At 38.4% G+C, this 20,683-nt stretch overlaps 1 protein-coding gene across 5 annotated transcripts in view; it reads right to left on the reverse strand.

Annotated features, from left to right (window-relative positions):
- KLHL8 (kelch like family member 8) overlaps positions 1-15,946 on the reverse strand; it is a 48,031-nt gene extending 32,085 nt beyond the window's left edge. For 4 of the 5 annotated variants that reach the window (XM_063108100.1, XM_063108102.1, XM_063108101.1 and 1 more), the window contains exon 1: positions 15,790-15,946. The gene's annotated coding sequence lies outside the window, so the exon portion shown is untranslated. Of the gene's footprint in view, positions 1-125; positions 164-15,789 lie in introns of those variants that run through there. The other variant, XM_063108098.1, reaches the window with a different exon arrangement.
- Positions 15,947-20,683: the final 4,737 nt, after the last annotated feature.

Raw genomic sequence — 20,683 nt, forward strand, 5'->3', positions numbered from 1 at the left:
AGAATTACATCAGATGCAATAATAGATTTATAAGTGCTTATAAAACTATAAACCACATTGCAAATATTGGTATTATTAGAGTAGAAAGCTTTGCTTATCACGCAGTTTCAGAAAAGTATAAATACCTTAACCAGAACTTTAGCTGTATTTATTGCCAATCTCATTTCCAGCTTTTGACAGGAGCCCAAATGGTCAATGTAAGTTTATAGATTATAGGTATTAATATCTTCTCAAAGTTTCTGGGGCAGACACACACGACACTGACCCCCAATGAGTCATGTCTTCATATAATCCCCTTGCGTGGGAGAAGAACGTGTGACTTGCTTCTAATCAATAGAATATGGGAAGGTGATGAGATGTCACCCTCTTGATCACACGACATTATACTGTGTGAGCAGACTAGAGTGAGAGGCTCTCCTGCAGGCCTTGAAGAGCAAACTACCATGGAAAGAGCTATAAGGGTACTTCAAAAAGCTCATGGAAAGATTCATATTATCTTTTAATTCTATTTTTCCATGAACTTTATGAAGCACTCTCATATGTAGCAGGGAACTACAGGCAATCCCTAGGACCTGGCAGAGTCTTCCACCTGAGAGTCAATAAAAAGCTAGGGCCCTCAGTCATGCGGCTGCAAGGAACTGAATTCTGCCAATGACCCGAATCACTGTGGAAGCATATATTTCCATAGTTGAGCCTCCATATGAGAATGCAGCTTGGCCAACACCTTGATTGCAGCCTTGTGAGATCCAGACTCCTGACCCACAGCAACTGAGAGATAACAAATGTGTATTATTTTAAGCTGCTAAGTTTGTGTTAATTTATTACACACAATAAAAAACTGATACAGACACCTGTCAGTGCTAAAATTTCGTCTGAGGAAAGCATTTGTAGATAGTCTAACAGGCACCAACCAGTGTAACAGCTCTTTTAAGCTCACATTCCTGCTGCAAAATCAACAAAGAGCAGATGGAACAAATAGAAAAGAAATAGTACAATCAGGAATCAAAAACTTTTTCTGTAAAGAGCCAGAAAGTAAATATTTTTGGCTTTGTATGCCATACAGTCTCTAGCACAACTACTCAACTCCAGCATTGTAGCACAAAAGTAGCGACAGACAGTAGTACATGAATGGACATAGCTGTGTTCCAATAAAACTTTATTTATAAAAAAACACCTGGTGTGATTCAGTCCCCAAGCCATAGTTTGCCGACCTCTGAACAAGATGGTTGATTTAAACCCAACTATATCAATAATCATGTTAAATATAAATGAGCTAAACATCCCTAATTAAAGGCAGAGACTCAGCAATAAAAAGAAACAAGCTATATATTTCTACATATAACAACCTGGATGGATCTCAAAAAAATTATTCTGAATTAAAAAAGCCATACACTATGGTTCCATTTATATAATATTCTCAAAATGACAAAATTATAGAGATGGAGAACAGATCACTAGTTGCCAGAGGTTAGGGAAGGATGAAAGGAGAGGCTGTGGCTATAAATGAGTAGCATAAAAGATACTTGTGATATAACTGTACTATGTCTTGACTATGGTAGTGGTCTCATGAATCTACACCTGATGGTATATACATACACTCACAAAAGAGTGCACTTAAAAAAGGTAAAATCTGAACAAGGTAGATGTAATGTATCAATGTCAATTGAAGGTCACTCCCAATTCAAAGATCCTATGATTCAACAAACTGTCAGTTTGTAAAGGGGGGGAAAAAAGTAATGTATCAATGTCAGTTTCCCAGTACTAAAGTTATACAAGATATTACCATTGAGGGAAACTGGGTGAAGGGTACACAAGAGCTATTACTTCCTATAACTGCAAGTGGATCTACAATTATCTCAAAAAAAGACTAAAAAAAGACTTAAAAAAAAAAAAAAGACTGATTGGATTTTAAAAAAACAAAAGCCAACTATAAGTTGCATATAAGAAAAAAACACTTTAGGGCCGAGCCCGTGGCGCACTTGGTAGAGTGCTGCACTGGGAGCGCGGCGACGCTCCCGCCGCGGGTTCGGATCCTATATAAGAATGACCAGTGTACTCACTGGCTGAGTGCCGGTCACGGAAAAACGACAAAAAAAAAAAAAAAGCACTTTAAGTATAAAGACACAAATAGGTTAGAGTAAACAGGTAGATTAAAAAATAATAAGAAAAAAAGTAAAAGGGGAGAAAAAAGATATACAATGCTAATAGTATTCAAAAACAAAAAAACCTGAAATGGCTATATTATCAAACACCACAGACTTCACAGCAAAAAAATTACCTGTGATAAAAAGAAATTATATAAAACAGGATAGCACATGCAAAAGAATGAAGTTGACTTCTTACTTTACACCACATACAAAAATTAACTCAAAATGAATTAAAGACCTAAACGCAAGCCTTGAAACCATAAAACTACTAAAAAAAAAAACTGTCCCTATTAGCAGACATGACTGTCTATGTAAAACACTCCCAAGGAATGCCTAGAACTAATAAATAAGTTTAGCAAGGTCACAAAATACAAGGTGAACATGCAAAAATCAACCGTATTTCTATATACTAGAAATGCACAGTTGGAAATTGTAATTTTAAAAAACAATACCATTTACAATGGCTCAAGAGAACAGAATATTCAGGTATCAATCTAACAAAACATGTACACATCTGCATGCTGAAAAACATTGATGAAAGAAATCAAAGAAAACCTAAATAATGGAGAGATACATGTTCATGGGCTGGAAGACTCAATATAGTAAACATGATGATTCTCGGAAAACTGATGTTCACATTTAAAGCAATTCCAGTGAAAATCACAGCAAAATTTTTTATAGATATAGACAAGCTAAGCCTAAAATTTGTATGGAAAGGCAAAAGAACCAAAACACATAAAATAATTTTGAAAGAGAATAAGGTTTGAAGAATCAATACACCCAATTTTAAAACATAATGTACATGCCTTCAGCAACAAGATAAAGTGATGCTGAATTATAATCCAAAATGTAAAAGAAGGGCCAAGCCCCTGGCGCACTTGGGAGCGCAGCGACACTCCCGCTGCGGGTTCGGATCCTATATAGGAATGGCCGGTGCACTCACTGGCTGAGTACCGGTCACGAAAAAGACCCAAAAAAAAAAAAAAAAAGAGGCAAATTCAAAATGTAAAAGAAATATCCCTGAGTTCATACCTCTAAACAAACTCAATGCTATATAATATGGTTGCTGATGAAGTACCTACTACAGGCACTTATGTATTGGGTGTACTTCCTCTGTGATCCCATAACAATCTCATATCTTTTTCACTGTACTTACCATAAAGTAAATTACATCAGACAAGACTTGTGGTTAAATTTAAAATACTGTATTTGTGATAATTGCCTATTCACTATTAGTCTTCCGCATAACACTATATAAGCCCCTAAAATATAGGCAACTTCTCTTCACAGCTATTGCTCCCATATTGGGCAAACACATAGCAAATGGAAGTACTTAAAAATATTTTCAGAATGAACAGATTAATTATGAACAGTAGAAATTATTTTTCTACTGTTATCCAAATCAATATATACTTAAATTATTGTAACAAAAATACCATGCATTCTGGATATATTCTTTTAATCACAATCATATAAATATTTTAACAAAAACATTTATTTCAATTTTTGAATCATTTCAAAGGTACTCTTCCTAAAATTCCCCTTCTAACCCTTCTACACTATTAGTGGGACTGTAAATTAGCACAGCTGTTATGGAAAACAGTATGGAGGTTCCTCAAACAACTACAAATAGAACTGCTTTTTGATCCAGCAATCCTGCTGCTGGATGTATATCCAAAGGAATGGAAATCATCATGTTGAAGGGATACCTGCACTTCCATGGTTATCACAGCTCTATTTACAATAGCTAAGAGTTGGAACCAACCTAAATTTCCATTGATGGATGACTGGATAAGGAAAATATGGCATATACACACAGTGGAATACTACTCCACCATAAAAAGGAATGAAATTCGGCCATTCACAGCAACACAGATGAACTTAGAGAAAGTTATGTTAAGTGAAATAAGCCAGGTACAGAAAGAGGAATACTGCATCTCCTCAGTTCATAAGAGGGAGCTGGAAAAAAAAAAAAAGTAAGAAAGGAAGATACAACAATTACAGTAATTATTGAACCATCAAAAGTCAAGAACAGAACTGAAGCCACCAGAGGTGAGAAAAGGAGAGAGGAAAGGGGGGTTAAGGAGAAATTGGTAAAGGGCCACAAAAAATGTTTACATTGTGTAATGGTAAAAAAAAAAATTCCCCTATTTACTTTTAAGTCAGAAAAAAATAGGCTGTATTCATGATTTCCTTTCTATTAACAAAAAGTAAAGAGTAGAGATCGTAAATTTTGAATCAAACAGTCCAAAAGAAAACATATTGTGTCGGGGGGTGGGGATAAAAAAAAAAAAAAAAAAGAAAACATATTGTGTCAATAATTAGAGGAGAATCTGCTGCTTTAACAAACTGGATAATTTACTACTGTGACTTAAGTTTTTCTTCCAGACAAATCGGATATGTTTAAAAGAAAAAAAAATTTTTTTTAAGTTTTTCTAAGTATGATTAGATACTACTGTTATCAAAGTTGGCTTGTTAAATACTAAAGCCATTTCCAGAGACTATAAACAACATTTCTGCTGTACTGAATACTTTGTAAGTATGTATCTATTTGGGGTCTGTTTTATTAAGAAGGCACACATCATCACTTCAAAGTAATCTTTTCCTTGTTTGAACTGGACGATTTAATTTATTAGTCATAATGGTCTGAAAGTTTAGCAAAATGTAGTTAAAAGAAAGGACTTGAATTTTACCTAAATATGTGAACTACATGTGTGAGCCTTCTCTTCAGAGGGGCTTATATTACTCATACTTTTAATTGAGAATGTCATAGAGGTCACAGGGTTGTACTTAAGATAACAAAAGATAATTATTTGAATGTAATGCCCACCAGATAATAAATTTATCAATCATTTGTTGTCAAGTGTCAAAGGATGGGATATTTTCCACTGACATCTAAAACAAAACAAAAAACACAAAGCTGAGTTTGTTACTTATTGAAGGGATAGCTAAGTTGGTCAGGCACAGTCCCTTTGAGTAGAGTGCATGGCTGATCTTATATAGGGCTTCCAGGGGAGAAGTGTGGAGTTCAGGGAATAGTGGACTTTCAGAGGCTTAGAAGTATGGTTACCGGAAGGGTCATCACTGACTGGTTGGGTTGCAAAATTCTGTTCCCTAAATCCCTGTTTCTGTTGTTGGTTGATTACACTGGTTTAAAACCAGTTCTAAAGAACTGTCATTTATTGAATAAACAAGTTTAAAACTGGTTTCAGTAACTAATTGTTACCATGGCTATGAAAGACTTTTCCTAGAAGTCTGGAAACTTCTTTTTATTTTCACAAGGTATGTACATAAACTGAATTCAAAGTTTGTATACTTACACAAACATATACACTAACTAGTTATATACATACTAGTTATATGGTTTTATAACCCCATTTCAAGAAACTACCATAAAGAATAGAAATACTGTCAGTGTTAAGGGGAAAACACCATTTGTCTTAAATTCATTCTATCAATCATTCATTCAGTCATCCCATGACATATTGCAGGTTCTGGGGATTCAAAAATGAGTATGAAAAGCAACAACAAGTGCTTTATTTATAGCACTGCCATTCAGAGTGGGGTCTGGTCCACAAACTGGTTTTTTTTTTTTTTTTTTTAAATGTCCGGTAAGGGGATGTTAACCCTTGACTGGTACTGTCAGCACCATGCTCTCCAAAGTGAGCAAACCGGCCGTCCCTATATGGGATCTGAACCCGCGGCCTTGGTGTTATCAGCACCACACTCTCCCGAGTGAGCCATGGGCCAGCCCCCACTAACTGTTTTTTTTTACAGGTCTGCAATAAAGTACTGAAGTGTTTAGAAATTTTAATGGCAAAGTATTACTTGACAGACTAATTTTATGTCTGTTGACTCTAATAATAATAAATTGAGGTTTGTATTGTATTTGTCCTTTTTTTCATTTCATTTCTCTAGTAATTCATTTTTGATATATTTTACAAAAGCACTGGTCCACAAACTTTTACCACAAAGAGTCTGAGAAACACTACTTTATGGGCCCCAAAAGAGGCAGACACCCACCATAGATAAGGCTGAGTTACACTTTCCTACTAAGATACACACAAAAGAAATGTGTATCACACACCAAGCAAAAAAGCACCTGCATCAAAATTTGAAGAATGGTATTGGTGGCTTATGAGAAAATCACTCAGAAGATGATAGAGCACATTTAAGAAAGGCTGTATCATCAATCCTCTAAATGGACTAGATTATATTATATGGAAAAACAACTCTGAGATAGAAACTGCTTCAAAGGAGACAGGCTCTAAATGAGAAGAAATTTTAGGAATACCTTAACCAATCTATCTCTTATATTTTCTTTTTTTAAAATGAATGCACAAAAATAATCTTATTTTAAAAAAACTATATGTAAAATAAGGGAAAAAAAGGACAATTAAGACACGACATAATAATAATAATCCTTACCATTAAGGAGCTTGAATCATCTAGATGGGGGACACAAACAGATAATAATAATGTGGTAAAGACAAAAATAGAGAGATACACAAAATATTAGAAGAGAAACTAAACTAGCCTGAGTGGTCAAGAAGACTCCCTACTGAATGTGGTATCTCAGCTCACGTGCACTCAAAGTTCCCACTCTATCCAACTATAACCAAGTCTCACACATAATTTTTTTTAAAATTAATATTATTAATTTTTTACAATCTATAATGTTGTTGCAGAGCAGCTGGGAGGGAGGGGGAGAGGGAAAAGGGGAAGGAAATGGGATGGAAGGAGGAAGAAGGATTAGGGGCGGGATTGAGGCCTGTGGCAGCCCCCTCATTTGCACAGAAACCAACTGATGGCTTTGTCATTGCTAGGCTGGGTGCAAATGTCAGGGGGGTGTGGCAAAAGCCCTTGCCCCCCCATCACCCCAGCTTGGGAACCTGGGGGCCTTCCTGCTGCGGCTTGGTGGTCATTGCTGGGCTAGTTGCATGTGTGGGGTGTGTGTGGCTGCAGCCCTCAGTCCCCACCCTTGGGACTGGTTGTGGGTGTGGGGGTGGGGTGGAGGTATGGCTGAGGCCCCTGGCCCTCCCCCCTTTCTGGCTTGGTAGCCCAGGGGACTTCCAGTCCTTCTAGGTATTATATAAGTGTTCTTTGGTGAAATGAGACCTTTACTAGTTAATATCAAACTTTATCTCTGGTTGTGGGTACTTTGTTTTTTCTTTCAGTTCTGTGTTGGATTATTTGCTGTTCCCACCACTTAAACTCTGCATGGGAACTAATTTGTTGTCCTTTGCTTACTTCTAAAATGGGGGAACTTCCTGTGGGAACCAGTACTTGAGCTCTGTGGCTGAGCTAAATTGCTGCTTTGCTGCTCTTTCCCTAGAGAAGGCTTTTTGTGCAGCTCAGGTTTTAATGGTTGACTTTAAAGGTACTTCCAGCTCTCCAGAGACCCAGTGCGCCTGGGTTGTGTAGAAACTGTGGTCTGGACCTGAGTTTTTCATCAAACTGCACCCCATGCAGTTCTATATTCCTGACCAGTCTCCTCTGAGTGGTCCTATGCTGATTGGGGTGCAGATCAGCTGTCCTTGCTATACCCCAGTGTTCCCACCGTGGGCCCGTCTCCCCCACCACCTGTGCTCCAAACACTTCCCATGGGACGGGCCATGCTCCGGTCCCTTGTGATGACTCACCAGCCTCTAAGTGGCTCCTTTTTTTCAGTTGTTGTGGCTCCTCACTCCCATATGGGTGCATGGGAACCCTATTAGTGGCCTTGCTGGTCTGGGGGCCACCAAGGCCCCCTTCTCCCCTGCCACCTCCAAGCAACTTCATCCAAAGGGCACAGGTGTGGCTTTGCCAGCTCTTGCTCCTTGCACTCAGCAGCTCCAGCCTGGAAGCAGCTGGGGCTCAAAACAGAGCAGTTTTTTCTTTCTCTCATCGTGGCTTCTCCCACCTTCATGTACTCCGTAGGTCTCTCCTCCTCTTCCCCTGAGCTCTAGCAGCCCCAGCTTGGCTGTCATTGCTTTTTTATAATTGTAAATTGGTCGATTTGGGGGAGAGAGTGACACTGGGGACCATCTATTCTGCCATCTAGACCGGGAGTCAAGTCTCATTCATTCATTCTATTTCCTCTATTTCTCTCATTATTGCTGGCCTTGCTTGTCCAATCACACCACTTTAGTCACAGCTCCTATCATCTCATAGCTATTATTACAGCCTCCTAACAGCCTCTTGTCTACCCATACATCCTTCTTACTGCTGCCTGTTATCACTCCCAAATTCAAACCGGATCACATCACCTCACTGCTTAAAAACCTCCAACATAATGTAATGGTAAGTAGAAAAAAAAACTGGATACAAACTGTATGATTCCTATTTTAAAACTATGTATATGTGTTAAATTTCCAACTACAGAACAATACAATTGCTGTTTTGTGATCAAGTAATGGAATGATTCCAAAAGCCTCTATTTATTACAGAAAAATCTGTAAAGGAAATAAGGAAACGTAAGTTCAAAGTGGGCCACACTGGGTGAATTTCAGGGTTGAAATTAGAATCAAGCATCCACCAACTAATGAACAGAAAACAAAATGTGGTATATTCACACAACAGAATATTATCCAGCCATACAAAGAAATAAAGTTCTGATACATGCTACAATGTGGATGAACCTCAAAAAATTATGCTAAGTGTTTTTATGCTAATAAATACACTAATAAATACATGTGTCTTATGCTAATTAAGCTAGGCACAAAAGATTACATATTGCGTAATTTCAATTGAATGAAATATCCAGAATAGGCAAGTCCATAGAGACACAGCAGAAGTATGGATGCCAGAGGATAGGAAGAAGGAGAAATGGGAAGTGATCACTTAACTGACATGGTGTTTCCCTTTGCGATCATGAAAAATTCTGGAACTAAATAGTGTTAATGCTTGCACAACACTGTGAATGTACTTAATGCCACTGAATTATACACTTTAAAATGGTCACAATCATAAATTTTATATTATGCGTATTTTGCCACAGTAAAAAAATATGAAAAAGAAAAACCCAAAACATAACAAAATGGGCCACAGAACTTTAAGGCATGGCTATACATAGCATATAAGGGTACTTCAAAAAATTAACAGAAAGATTCACATTATCTTTCAATTCTATTTTCCCATGAACTTTTTAAAGTACCATCATATTTCCAAAGCTCTTCAAATAAGGGAAGAGAAATGACTAAATGTTTATTATTATTATAGCTGGAATGTCTGTTTTAACTATGTTAAATATTCTTAAACATCATATGCATTTTATAGTACTTTAAAGTCCTGTATAATGAGCATATAGTATAGTTGTTGATTTTGTAGAACTTAAAAAGTGGTAGCATGGTATAGCAGAAATGACAGTGAATTAGGCATCATAAGAATTGAATTACTACTACTAGCTACATTACTGGAAAGTTACCTAATCTCTCTGGGTTTCAGTTTCTTCATTTATAAAAAACAGGATTGGTCTAAGTTAGAGGTCAGCAATCTTTTTTCTAAAGGCCAGATAGTAAATATTTGGGCTTTGTGGGCCATATAGTCTGTTACAACTACTCAGCTATGCCACTGTAGTACAAGACCTGCCACAGACAAAACATTAATGAATGAGCATGGCTGTGTTCCAAAAAAACTTTATTTATAAAAACAGGCAACGAACTATGTTTGGCCTACATGCAGTAGTTTGCTGACCCTGGGTGCTATGGTCTGAATGTCCTTGCCAAAACTCACATTGAAATTTCATCACCACCGTGACAGTATTAAGAGATGGGACCTTTAAGAGATGATTTTCACCTTAACGAATGGATTAATGCTATTATCTCAGGAGTGGGTTAGTTATCACAGGAGTTCAATCCTCTTTCTACTCTCTGTCTCACATGCACTTCCTTGCCATGTGATGTCTTCTGCCACATTGTGACACAGCAAGAAGATCCTCATCAAATGTGGCCCCTTGATCTTGGACTTCTCAGTCTCCAGGATTGTGAGCCAAATAAAATTTTATTCTTTACAAATTACCCAGTCTCAGGTATTGTTATAGCAGCGGAAAACAAACTAAGATGGAAAATTGGTTCCAAGAAGTGGAACTGTTTGTATAACTAATACTTGAAAACATGGAAGCAGCTTTGGAACGGGGTAATGAGTACAGGCTGAAAGAATTTGGAGGAGCAGGCTAGAAAAAAAATCCTAGATCGTGAAAGGGGAATTCTGGTGAGGGCTCAGAAGAAGACCCCAGAACAAAGGAGAGTCTAAATCTTAGAGATTACTTAAGTGGTCATGACCAGAATGTTGGTAGAAATATGGATGGTAAAGCCCATTCTAATGGTCTCAGATGGAAATGAGGAATAAGGTATTGGAAACTAGAGTAAAGGCCACCCTTGTAATATAGCTGCAAAGAACTTGGCAAAATTGTGTCCATGTCCTAGGGCTTTATGAAATGCAGAACTTAAAGAGTGATAAACTAGGATATTTGGCAGAAGAAACATCTAAGCAGCAAAGCATTCAGGCTATTGTGTGACTACTTTTAATGACATATATTGAGATGTAAAAGAAATGACTTAAAGACAGAATTTATAATTAAAAGAGAAGCAGAACATTTGGAAAACATTTGGAAAATTTGTAGCTTGGCCATGTAAATAAAGAGTAAAAAGACATGTTTGGGAAAGAATACTAAGGGTGTGGCCAAGTGACCATTTGCTAAAGAGATTAATATAGATAGAAGGAAGCCAGCTGCTATTCATCAAAACTATGGGAGAAAGACCGTTAAGGCATTTAAAAGATCTTTGAGGCTGCCCCTCCCATCACAGACCCATAGCTCCAGGAGGGCAGAATGGTTTTAGGAGATGGCCCAGGGGGTCCTCCATGGGTTTACTGCCTAGGGCCACCTTGGGACTCTGCTCCCTACATTCTAGTGTAGTGCCCCTTAGTGGGCCAAGGTGTGGCTCAGGCTCCCACTCCTGAGGCTTGCACACCTGTGAGTGCAAGCAATAAGCCTTGTGGTCATCCACATGGTGTTAAGTCTGCAAGAGCACAGAATACAAGAGCCTTGGGGGCATGACTTCCTCCACACAGATTTCAAAGGATGTTACAAGCAACCTGGGGGCTCAGACAGAGACTTGTTGCAAGGGTGGAGCCACCACAGACAGCCCCTACCAGGACAATGCCTAGTAGAGCTGTGGAAGTGGGACTTCCCCAAGACTACAGAACTGTAGGGCCACTAGCATGTAACTCCAGCCTGGGAGAGCTACAGAAATTACTGTTTTTTATAGTTGTGGATAATGAACCTCAGAGAAGTTAAGAAACCCACCCAAGGTTTCATAGGGATTAAGTGGCAAAGCTCAGGATTCAATTTGTCTGACCACAAAGCCCAAGCTCTCACCACTGGGCCAAAGATGGCATTAACTGCATCTCTGTATGAGGGTGACTATGTATAAATGACTTCACTAAGAACTAAAATAGTAGTATTCATAATATTCTCCCCATACAGGAAATGTTTTCGGATTTTTAAAAATTCATGAGTAAAAATCTCTGATCTTCTTAAAATGATAGTATTCCCATAGGTAAAATTTTTGCTGAAATGATTCCCTTTCGTTTTTCATATCCACTTAACTCAAACTTTCATTATGAAAGTTAAGCAACCCTCTGCATTAAAATAACTAAACATGCAGTATAGTGACTTATCTTTAATACATAAAGTGCTCTGCAAACATTGGCATTCATCTCAAATTGATCTTTGAGGTCTATATAGACCTCTCAGACTATTTCTACAAAGAGCAAGACCAGACAGCCGCAATTCTTCTACCTTATTCTATAAATTCCTAAGTATTGATTTAGAAACTTGATGAAAAGCATTCAGATTTCAAATGAAAATACTGACCAATATCAAAGGGAAAAGAAAAGATCTCAAAGAAAAAGACAACACTGCAATGGACAGATTCATTCATAAATTTGTATACCATCAATTGATCTACCTCATACTCTCCAGGCCTTGTAAATGTTACTGGTAAGTGATCCAGAAACAAGAAGTTGGCTTCACACTGTAAAAGCCTTACAGCCCAGCAACCTATCATTATACAAGAAAATACGGCAGTTAGATATAGCTTACTTCCAAACTCTATTATAAGAATCAACTCACACTTAGATCTATATCCTAATTCTGAAATGCCAAAAATGCAAATAAGATTAATTTTAAATGCTATAAATTAAAATCACAAATTATAATCTAATCTACACAACCAAATTATGAATTTCTTGAAAACATACATATCCATATTCTTTCCAAACCAGCAATATTGAAAGTCAAAGAAATCATCAATCAGGATTTAATATAAATTTATACGCTGTCATATACAAGAAATATTATACAACATACAACTATGTAAATATTGTCATCTAGTTTGGAAGATAAAATACTTTTTAGCATGTGGTGTTTTCTTAAGTAAATAAAAAATATCTACATTTAAAAATAAACAAAACAAATTATCTTTTAGTATTTTAAATGATATTCTAACATGCTGGATTATATTAGAGTGTCATTCTCTACTATCCATTCTATTGCCCATAGGCTGGGGGGGAAAGGGAGGACAATATCTGCCTAATGATAATGGATCAATCAGTGGAGTCACCTCCAGGTAAGAGAAGCAGCACTATTATTTGTATGAAAGTACTGTATCATAAATATCAACTTCTAGTTCTGGAAGAAAACAGGCATTCAGTGCTTCAAAAATTACCTGTTCTCTTTCCTTTCCCCAAAACCTAATTTTAAAAATATCTACAAAATTTCTAGTAAAAAAAATGTGCACAAATAATCAAAGCTAGCAGTTTTTAGAATCTCTGGGAGAAGGACAGTCATGAATCCCTTTTGAACATCTGCTGAAAGCTATAGGTCTTCTCCCTAGAAAAATAAAAATAAACAGAGTTCACAGACCCTTGAAAGATCATTTATGGGCACACCTGTAGATGCAGGTTAAGAATCACAGAGATCAAGCAGAAAGGTCCCTCCAACCCTCTTCTATAATTCTATCTCTTACTCACAAAAACCAACAATCATTTATAACCAAACAATACTCTTTTGTACAGTCAATCCTTAAAAAAAAAAAGTTAACAGTATTTACATAAGCAGTATTCAACAGAAAATAAATTGTACTGGCAGCATTTTATTTTTTTATTTTTGATTTTTTTCTTTTAGCAGCACTGAACAATCAGAGCAGCATTTCAAACACAGCATGCAATTAGTGATATCAGTGAATATTATAGTGGACTATAGTTTATAAAATGCTTTCACATACAATAACAATTCTCACAACAATTCTAGGAAAATAGAAGCATGTATTATTTTTTTTTATCCCTCTTTCACAGCTAAGGAAACAGGGGTTCAGAAAATAAATAGCCATGATCACACAGCCAATGAGAGAACTGGCATTCTAAACCAGGATTATATACTTCCAGAACTGAGCTCATTACATTATTATATCTTGATGCTTCCAAAAAAGCCCCTCACAACAGAGAAAACAAATTTGCCAAAAAAAGCACAAACCCCCAAACAAACAAAAAACCCCCCACCTAATGGATCACACATTTTATTGTAAACATATCCTGACAGTAAACAAAAACTAATGTATTTAAAATGCTTGATTTTCTCTTGCTTCATTGGTTAACATAAAGCATTTTTTTCAGAATGGAAGACATTAGGTCAAGCTAATGAGTTCTAGGACTGAAAAACATGACATTTTGTTATTCTATGAATCTCTTCCTCATTGCTTTAGTTTTTAATTATAGAAAAATAAATGACTCTGTAGAGAATTAAAATATAAGAAACCAAAAGTTTAAACAGCCAATTTTTCAAACACAAAATCTATTTGAAATTAATTTTTAAAATGTTAAAAATACTCCCTTTAAGCTTTTTTTAATGACAATACTCATTTCAGTTCTCTACAACTCTCAAAAGTTCATGGTAAAACAAAAGTGTCATTTGTGAAAACCCATAGAATATACAACACCAAGAATGAATCCTAATGTAAACTATGGACTTTGGGTGATATGTCAGTGCAGGTCATGAATTGTAACAAATGAACCACTCTGGTGAGGGATTTTGACTGGGGTGGAGGGTAGGGAGTATATGGCTAATCCCTCTATACCTGCTGCTGTGACCTTAAAACTGCTTTAAAAAAATAAAATCTTTTGTTTTTTTTAAAGGACGGCTGAAGTCAAGTTTACGTACCTCACTTTCTTCTTAACAAATGAGGAAATACTGTTTTTTTAAAAATTATCCTCAATTTCAAAACATTAAGTAAAGAAAGAAGTCAAAAAATAAAAATAAATTACCCTCTGTGAATTGAGTTTCCTGTCAGGATATAGAATTCGCACTTATTACAGAATACATCTTTAAAAAAAACAGGAAAGAATTAGTAGTTTTAAATGTTAAAATGGTGAAGCTAAGTGTATAAAGGGGATGCCAGGAGGAAAAAGAGGGAACAGTTAGCAGCTAATGCTAAAGGCACCTCCAGGCAGTTTTCCAGGCGCCAGCAGTATTAGCACGGTCCTAGGGTTACCCAAGAGTACCCTCTGGCAGGGCCAGGACTCGAGGGAGATGGAGGAAGAGGATTTCCTCGTAGAGACAATGAACGCCAAGAATCGAACAATTAATCACCTTACACAGGAGAAAAACAATGCAAAGAAAAAAAACATGCAACCAGCAAATTAAACACTGGTTGTCAACACCAGGTTCTAGGAATCTTTTCCCAAAATATTCTCTGAAAGTGATACCATTAGCTTAAGGTAAAGAGTCAAAAATAAAGTTGTGCAATTAAAACAGATTAAAGGAAATATTGAAAGAAGGTAAATTTTCTACGAACAAGTCATCTGATTAAACACTACCAAGAGAGAAAAATATAAAAAGCTTTTCAAAGGCGAGAGCCCAAACGCTAGGCATGTGTAAGACCAGTACAGGACCAGGCACCGGCAGGAAAAAGCAAACTGTGCAGACAAATCGCCCTCCCTGAGGAAACCAGCAAGCTAACCAAGCCAAAACTGACTGGAAGGAAGAAAGGGCTGTCATCCGCGGCAGTCAAACAACTCCACGGAGCGGCGACGGGTACTGAAAGAAAGAGGCTGCAGTTTCTGGTGTCACACCAGCAGGCACGCAAAGAAGTCCCGCGGGCGGCCAACCTCCGGGCGTGCTGCGAGTCCCCGCGCGGCTGGGGCGGGCGATGGTCCTCCTGCCCCGCCTCCGCAGGCCGCGGATCCGGGGGGCGGCCGGCCGCCCTCCCCGACCCCGAGCCCGCGCCCGCCGCCCCGTGCCTGCTCTCTTCCTGGACCGCGCGAAGCACCTGCCCGTTCTCTCCGAACGACTGGAAGGAAGGAGCCAAACAGCCACTGACAGAGCCAGGGGCTGGGGTTCCCCTCTGGCAACACGACCCCGCTCCTCCCGCCAACGGGGGCGACGGAACCCGTGCAGCGGAGCAATGGGGAAGGAAACTCTCACTGTCAGGGCCCAAACCCTCTCAGCTGTGGAGTTCGGGTTGCTGCTGGAGGGCTCGAGTTTCCGCGCGTCGGAGTCGCAAGCTCCAGCGGCGTTACGACTTCGGGTGAGGGAGGGCTCGGCGTGAGCAGACGGCACCGCACAAAGGAAAGGGAGAATGAGAGGAGACGAGCACCCGGTTACCTCGATCCTCGTTTCTCCGCTAGGTTTTTCCCGGTGCCTCCAAGGCTGCAGCCGCGCGATCCAGATCCCGGCGCCCCAGCACCTCCCCGCCTCCCCGAGCGGCTCCTCACTAGCCCAGTGCAAACACCCAGCGAACGGTCCTGCGCGGCCCCGCCGAGCAGGCTGGCGTCTGGCGTTCTCTCGCCTCCGCCCCCGAGAGCGCGGCCTCCCGGGGCGGGCGGGGCGAGGAGCGTGCGCCGCGTCTGCGCGCAGCACTCTGGGAAGTGTGGTTTTCCTTACCTGCCTCCAGAGTCCTCCCCCGCGGCCGCAGTCAGCAGGGTGCGGGGCGGTGGGTCGCTCGCGGTAGAAGTAGGACCAGGGCCCAGAGGACGTCCCCAAAACACATTTTTAGGTAGGACACCGCATAAATACTTCTGAAGTTATCCATTGCTTCACTTCCGTGGCAGTACAAGATTTAGTTTCTTTGCATAACCGCCAGGTCTCCTCCCGCGCGTCGTGTTCTCAGGGTTTATGTCCTTTAAAGAAGAAAAAAAGGCTTGCCGCTTTTATTCCTTATCACTTTCACCACTTGCTTTACAAAGGACATACAAAACAGCTTCTGTTTACAAATACACTCCTACGATTTATAAACCTAAGGAAGCAGTTGACTGACCTGAGCACTTGCTGTTAAAAACCATTGCAGGTAAAAGTGATGTTGAAATAAACCAACTTTTCAATAAAATCAATAAATGAAATGTGGGAGGGGGGATATCAAGAGAGAGCAAAGAAACAAACATTTTTAAAAGAGGGATATTCCCTTAAATGTGTCTTTTGCCAGGGCAACCTCGAGTGTTCACATTCCCAGGAATCTACTTCAGAATAAATTTAATAAATTTTCAGAATAAATTTAATAATTTATTTATGAATATTAACACAGGTTTATGTTGATTTTGCTAGAAACAAGCATTTACATATATAGATAGATATAGATATTAGCATCTTGTGTAAAAAACCCAAAATAACTATTTGAATTTGAAATTTCATTTCTAGAAAAAATTATTTTTCAGCGCCCGCCCGTGGCTCACTCAGGAGAGTGCGGTGCTGATAACACCAAGGCCATGATTTCGGATCCTATATAGGGATGACCGGTTCACTCACTGGCTGAGCGTGATGCTGACAACACCAAGCCAAGGGTTAAGATCTCCTTACTGGTCATCTTTAAAACAAAAAAAAGAAAGAAAGAAAAAATTTTTTTTCTTCTTTTACATAGAAATAGAAATAAATAATTTTTAATATTTAAAAATATTCCTTTTCAGAGCATTACTATTTTGCAAATATAATGCAAATGACCTTAGAAAAATAAAGCAGGATCCATTTTAAAGAAGTGTGCACTGAAGAAATTCATAAAATTTGTCTGGAACATGATATAATACAATATATACTTAATAAGACCATATTTTAATAGAAATTTTGTTTTCTTGTGTTCTGAACTTTTTAATCAGGTGTACAATATCTCCTAAAAAAATGCTTATAGAGCAGAACTGCTCTTTTTTCTCTTTTAATTGACATACAAAACAATAGACTACTTGTACTTACTAACAAATCAAAGAAATATGTAATAGTTCAATGTTATTATTTATTTATTCAAGAGTATTGTTGAGCACCTAGTACATGCCAGACACTGAGCTAGGAACTGGAAATGCACAATGAACAAAACAATATTCCCTGCTTTTCACTGGGGTAAGTTTTTTATTGGGGTAAGGGAAGTCAGGTAAAAATTCTGAATATTAAACAAAATGTTCAAATCAAATGCCAGTAAAGTGGGAGGAAAGTCCTCCCCTAAAAATGATATATCCATAATAATGCTCTCAAGTAATTATTTTTAAAATATATATCTTACAAAACAAGATGTACGTCAACTAAAACAAAAGAATACACATTTTCTAAATCTGACAGAGTATCTTCTTATCTTTTATTCATTCCTCCCTAGCTCCCTTTGAAAATAAACAGTAGCCCATAATAAGGATCTTAGAGACTCCTTCCCTTCCCCAAAGTCTCATAAATTAAAACTGAAAAGGATCTTATGCTATCTGTTGGCTCATTGTCTGACTGTACTTTTGTCAGAATAAATTGCAATGTTTTAAACTCAATTGACATTTGCATTTTAAACCTTTATCCCTAATGCTGGAATAAAAGGCTTTATAACCTCCGAAATAATTTCAGATGAAGCTTACTAAGGGATTTGGAAAAATTAATGAAGAGTACAATTTTATCTTCATTTGCTATAGAGGCAAAGCTTGCAGCCAGAGAGCAGGTCCCTGAAGAGATGCTGAGGGTCTTTGTCAATGAAAACGTCCTGAAAGAGCCTGAATGCCACCAGCAAGACCACCACTTCCCTGTCCGGGTCAGGGTCACTGGCTTGCAGTTACTTTTCATCCCAGCCCTCACCTCCTACTCATCACCTTCCTCCACAGCCAACTCCACCAAACACAGCTGTGGTGCTTCAGCTTCCCTTAAGAATCACTTCCTGCATTTTGCCCCAAGACACCCTGGATGGCCACGTTTTCTGGCCTTGGGCAATAAATGAATGTATAGCAACTGTATGCAATAAAGAAGGGTTCACTAAATATTTTCTGTCAAGGACCAGATAGTAAATATATTCGCGTTTCAGGCCATGAGGTCTCTGTGCCAAATACTTAGTTCTGCTTCTTAAAGGACAATAGCTAGTTGTCACTGGTGGCTCCAGAATATCTATGTAAGACAGAGTTCGAATTAAAATTCCAACACTAAGGTCCAGGGTTTGATCCCTGTACTGGCCAGCAAAAAAAAAAGAATGAAAGGAGTGGAGGTGCAGCTCTGAACTAAAGGACATTAGTTGAAGATACATTTACATAGCAGGTACACTGTTGTTGTTTCCACTGAATATTTATTTTGGGTAGTTTAGGGGTGAGTCTGTGGGTGGAGCTGAAACAGAAGGCATCCTTGGTACGGCCACTGCTAGTTCAGTTCGTGCACTAAATTATTTCTTTTGAAAATTACTAGTGTGGATAAGTTCTAAAAACTTGTCATTAATCCTTTTTCTTTTCTTTTTTTTTAACGTTTCAGTTTTGCTACTCCATCCTGCCCAAGTCAAATCACTTTCCATTACCCATAAACCTGCCTAGATATGAGTGAGCTCTCAGGCTGCCTAAATGGGGAACTGTGGTATTCTCCTCAGAACAAACTGTGAAATGACAGGATGAGAGCAATTTGCCTCCATCCCTACCACACTCAAGAAGAATTGTGACTTTAGTTACCAGAAAAACATATTTAGAGAAACTTTGTTTTCTGATGACTATTTTTGAAATATGTCCAATATGTTTATGAGCAAAATTGTATCCTTATGTATGGTAGAAACTGGCACGGTGAAACATATGGAATTGTATTTCAATTTCAATGTGTATTCCAAATGTATGATCTCTATAAAAAGCACTTTCATTAAGATACAGCTCTGTATTACATTAGCTTTCTGATATAATGTTCACATGCTCATAATCCTACAAAGTTTATTTTTTGAATGTTATTTTTTAAATTAAAATAAAGGACATTGTTGGTGGGAAGGGGGGGAGGGAGAAGGGAGGGAGGTTTTGGTGATGGGGAGCAATAATCAGCCACAATGTATATTGACAAAATAAAATTTAAAAAAAAAAATTAAAATAAATGCAACATAGCAGACACTGCTAGCTGCTTAAACAGTATCTTCTTGCCTTCTTCCTTAGTAAGAAAACTTCAGTAGTTTTGGAGGAATGACTGTGTGCCCAGCTAAAAGATTATTTTTCAGCCTCTCTTACAAGTTCTAGCCATGAGATATAAATGCAAGTGTTGCATAGGACTTTGGGGATGACTTATTAAAGGGAATTTTGATCCAACTGGGGTGAAGGAGGTGTGCTATGGTTGAATGTTCCCCCATAAATCATTGAAGCTTGATCCCCATTGTAACAGTGTTAAGAGGGCAAGAAATCAGACTTTGATATTTAAAAGGTGCAGCCTTTGGGGGTGATTGGATTGTGAGGACTCTGCCTTCATGAATGGATGCATTAGTGCGTTTCTGTTGCTTATAACAAAATACTTGGAATTGGGTAATTTATATAGAAAATGAAATTTATTGCTTACAGTTTCAGAGGCTGGGAAGTTCAAAGGCCAGAAAACACACCTGGTGAGAGCTTCCTTTGGTGGTGATTTCAGTGACACAGGGTATCACATTGTGAAATGGTAGAGCAGAAAAAGACAGATAGCTCCTCATGCACTCTTCTTTTTAAGCCCTCAGAACCATGCCCATGACCACCATTTTTAATCCATTCACTAGGCATGGTCCTCTGAATCTAATCACCTCCTCAATGCCCCACCTTTCAATTATCATAATAGGATTTCCCACCCTCTTAACAGTCACAGTGGAGATCAAGCTACTAATACATAAAACTTGAGGGACACAATCCATATCAATCAATTAAGTCATGGATTAATGGTTCAATGCATTATCAGTGTTTTATTAGGAGATTGAGGGCTTAATAAGGAGAGGAAGAAAGCATGTGGAAATGTGCTGTGCCCTCACTCTCACTATGTGAAATTCTGTGCTGCTGCAGGACTCTATAGAAAGTACTCACCAAGAAGAAGGCCCTCACCAGATGTGCCCCCTGAACGCTGGACTTCCCAGCCTCCCAAATTGTAAGAAATAAATTATACTTTAGGTATTCTGTTATAAAACAGAAAACTGACTAATACAAGGACGTACCTCTCTTATCCTCCTTCTTTCTTCCTGGAAGTGATGGGTTGAGTTTTAGTATCCATCTTGGGCTATAAAGTTATTTGAGGGTGAAAGTCATGTATAAGATTATGGAAAAATGACAGAAGGAGCCTGAGTCCCTGATGATCATTG

This window comes from Cynocephalus volans, chromosome 9 (assembly GCF_027409185.1).
Source record: "Cynocephalus volans isolate mCynVol1 chromosome 9, mCynVol1.pri, whole genome shotgun sequence".
In the NCBI taxonomy this organism is placed as follows: Eukaryota; Metazoa; Chordata; class Mammalia; order Dermoptera; family Cynocephalidae; genus Cynocephalus; species Cynocephalus volans.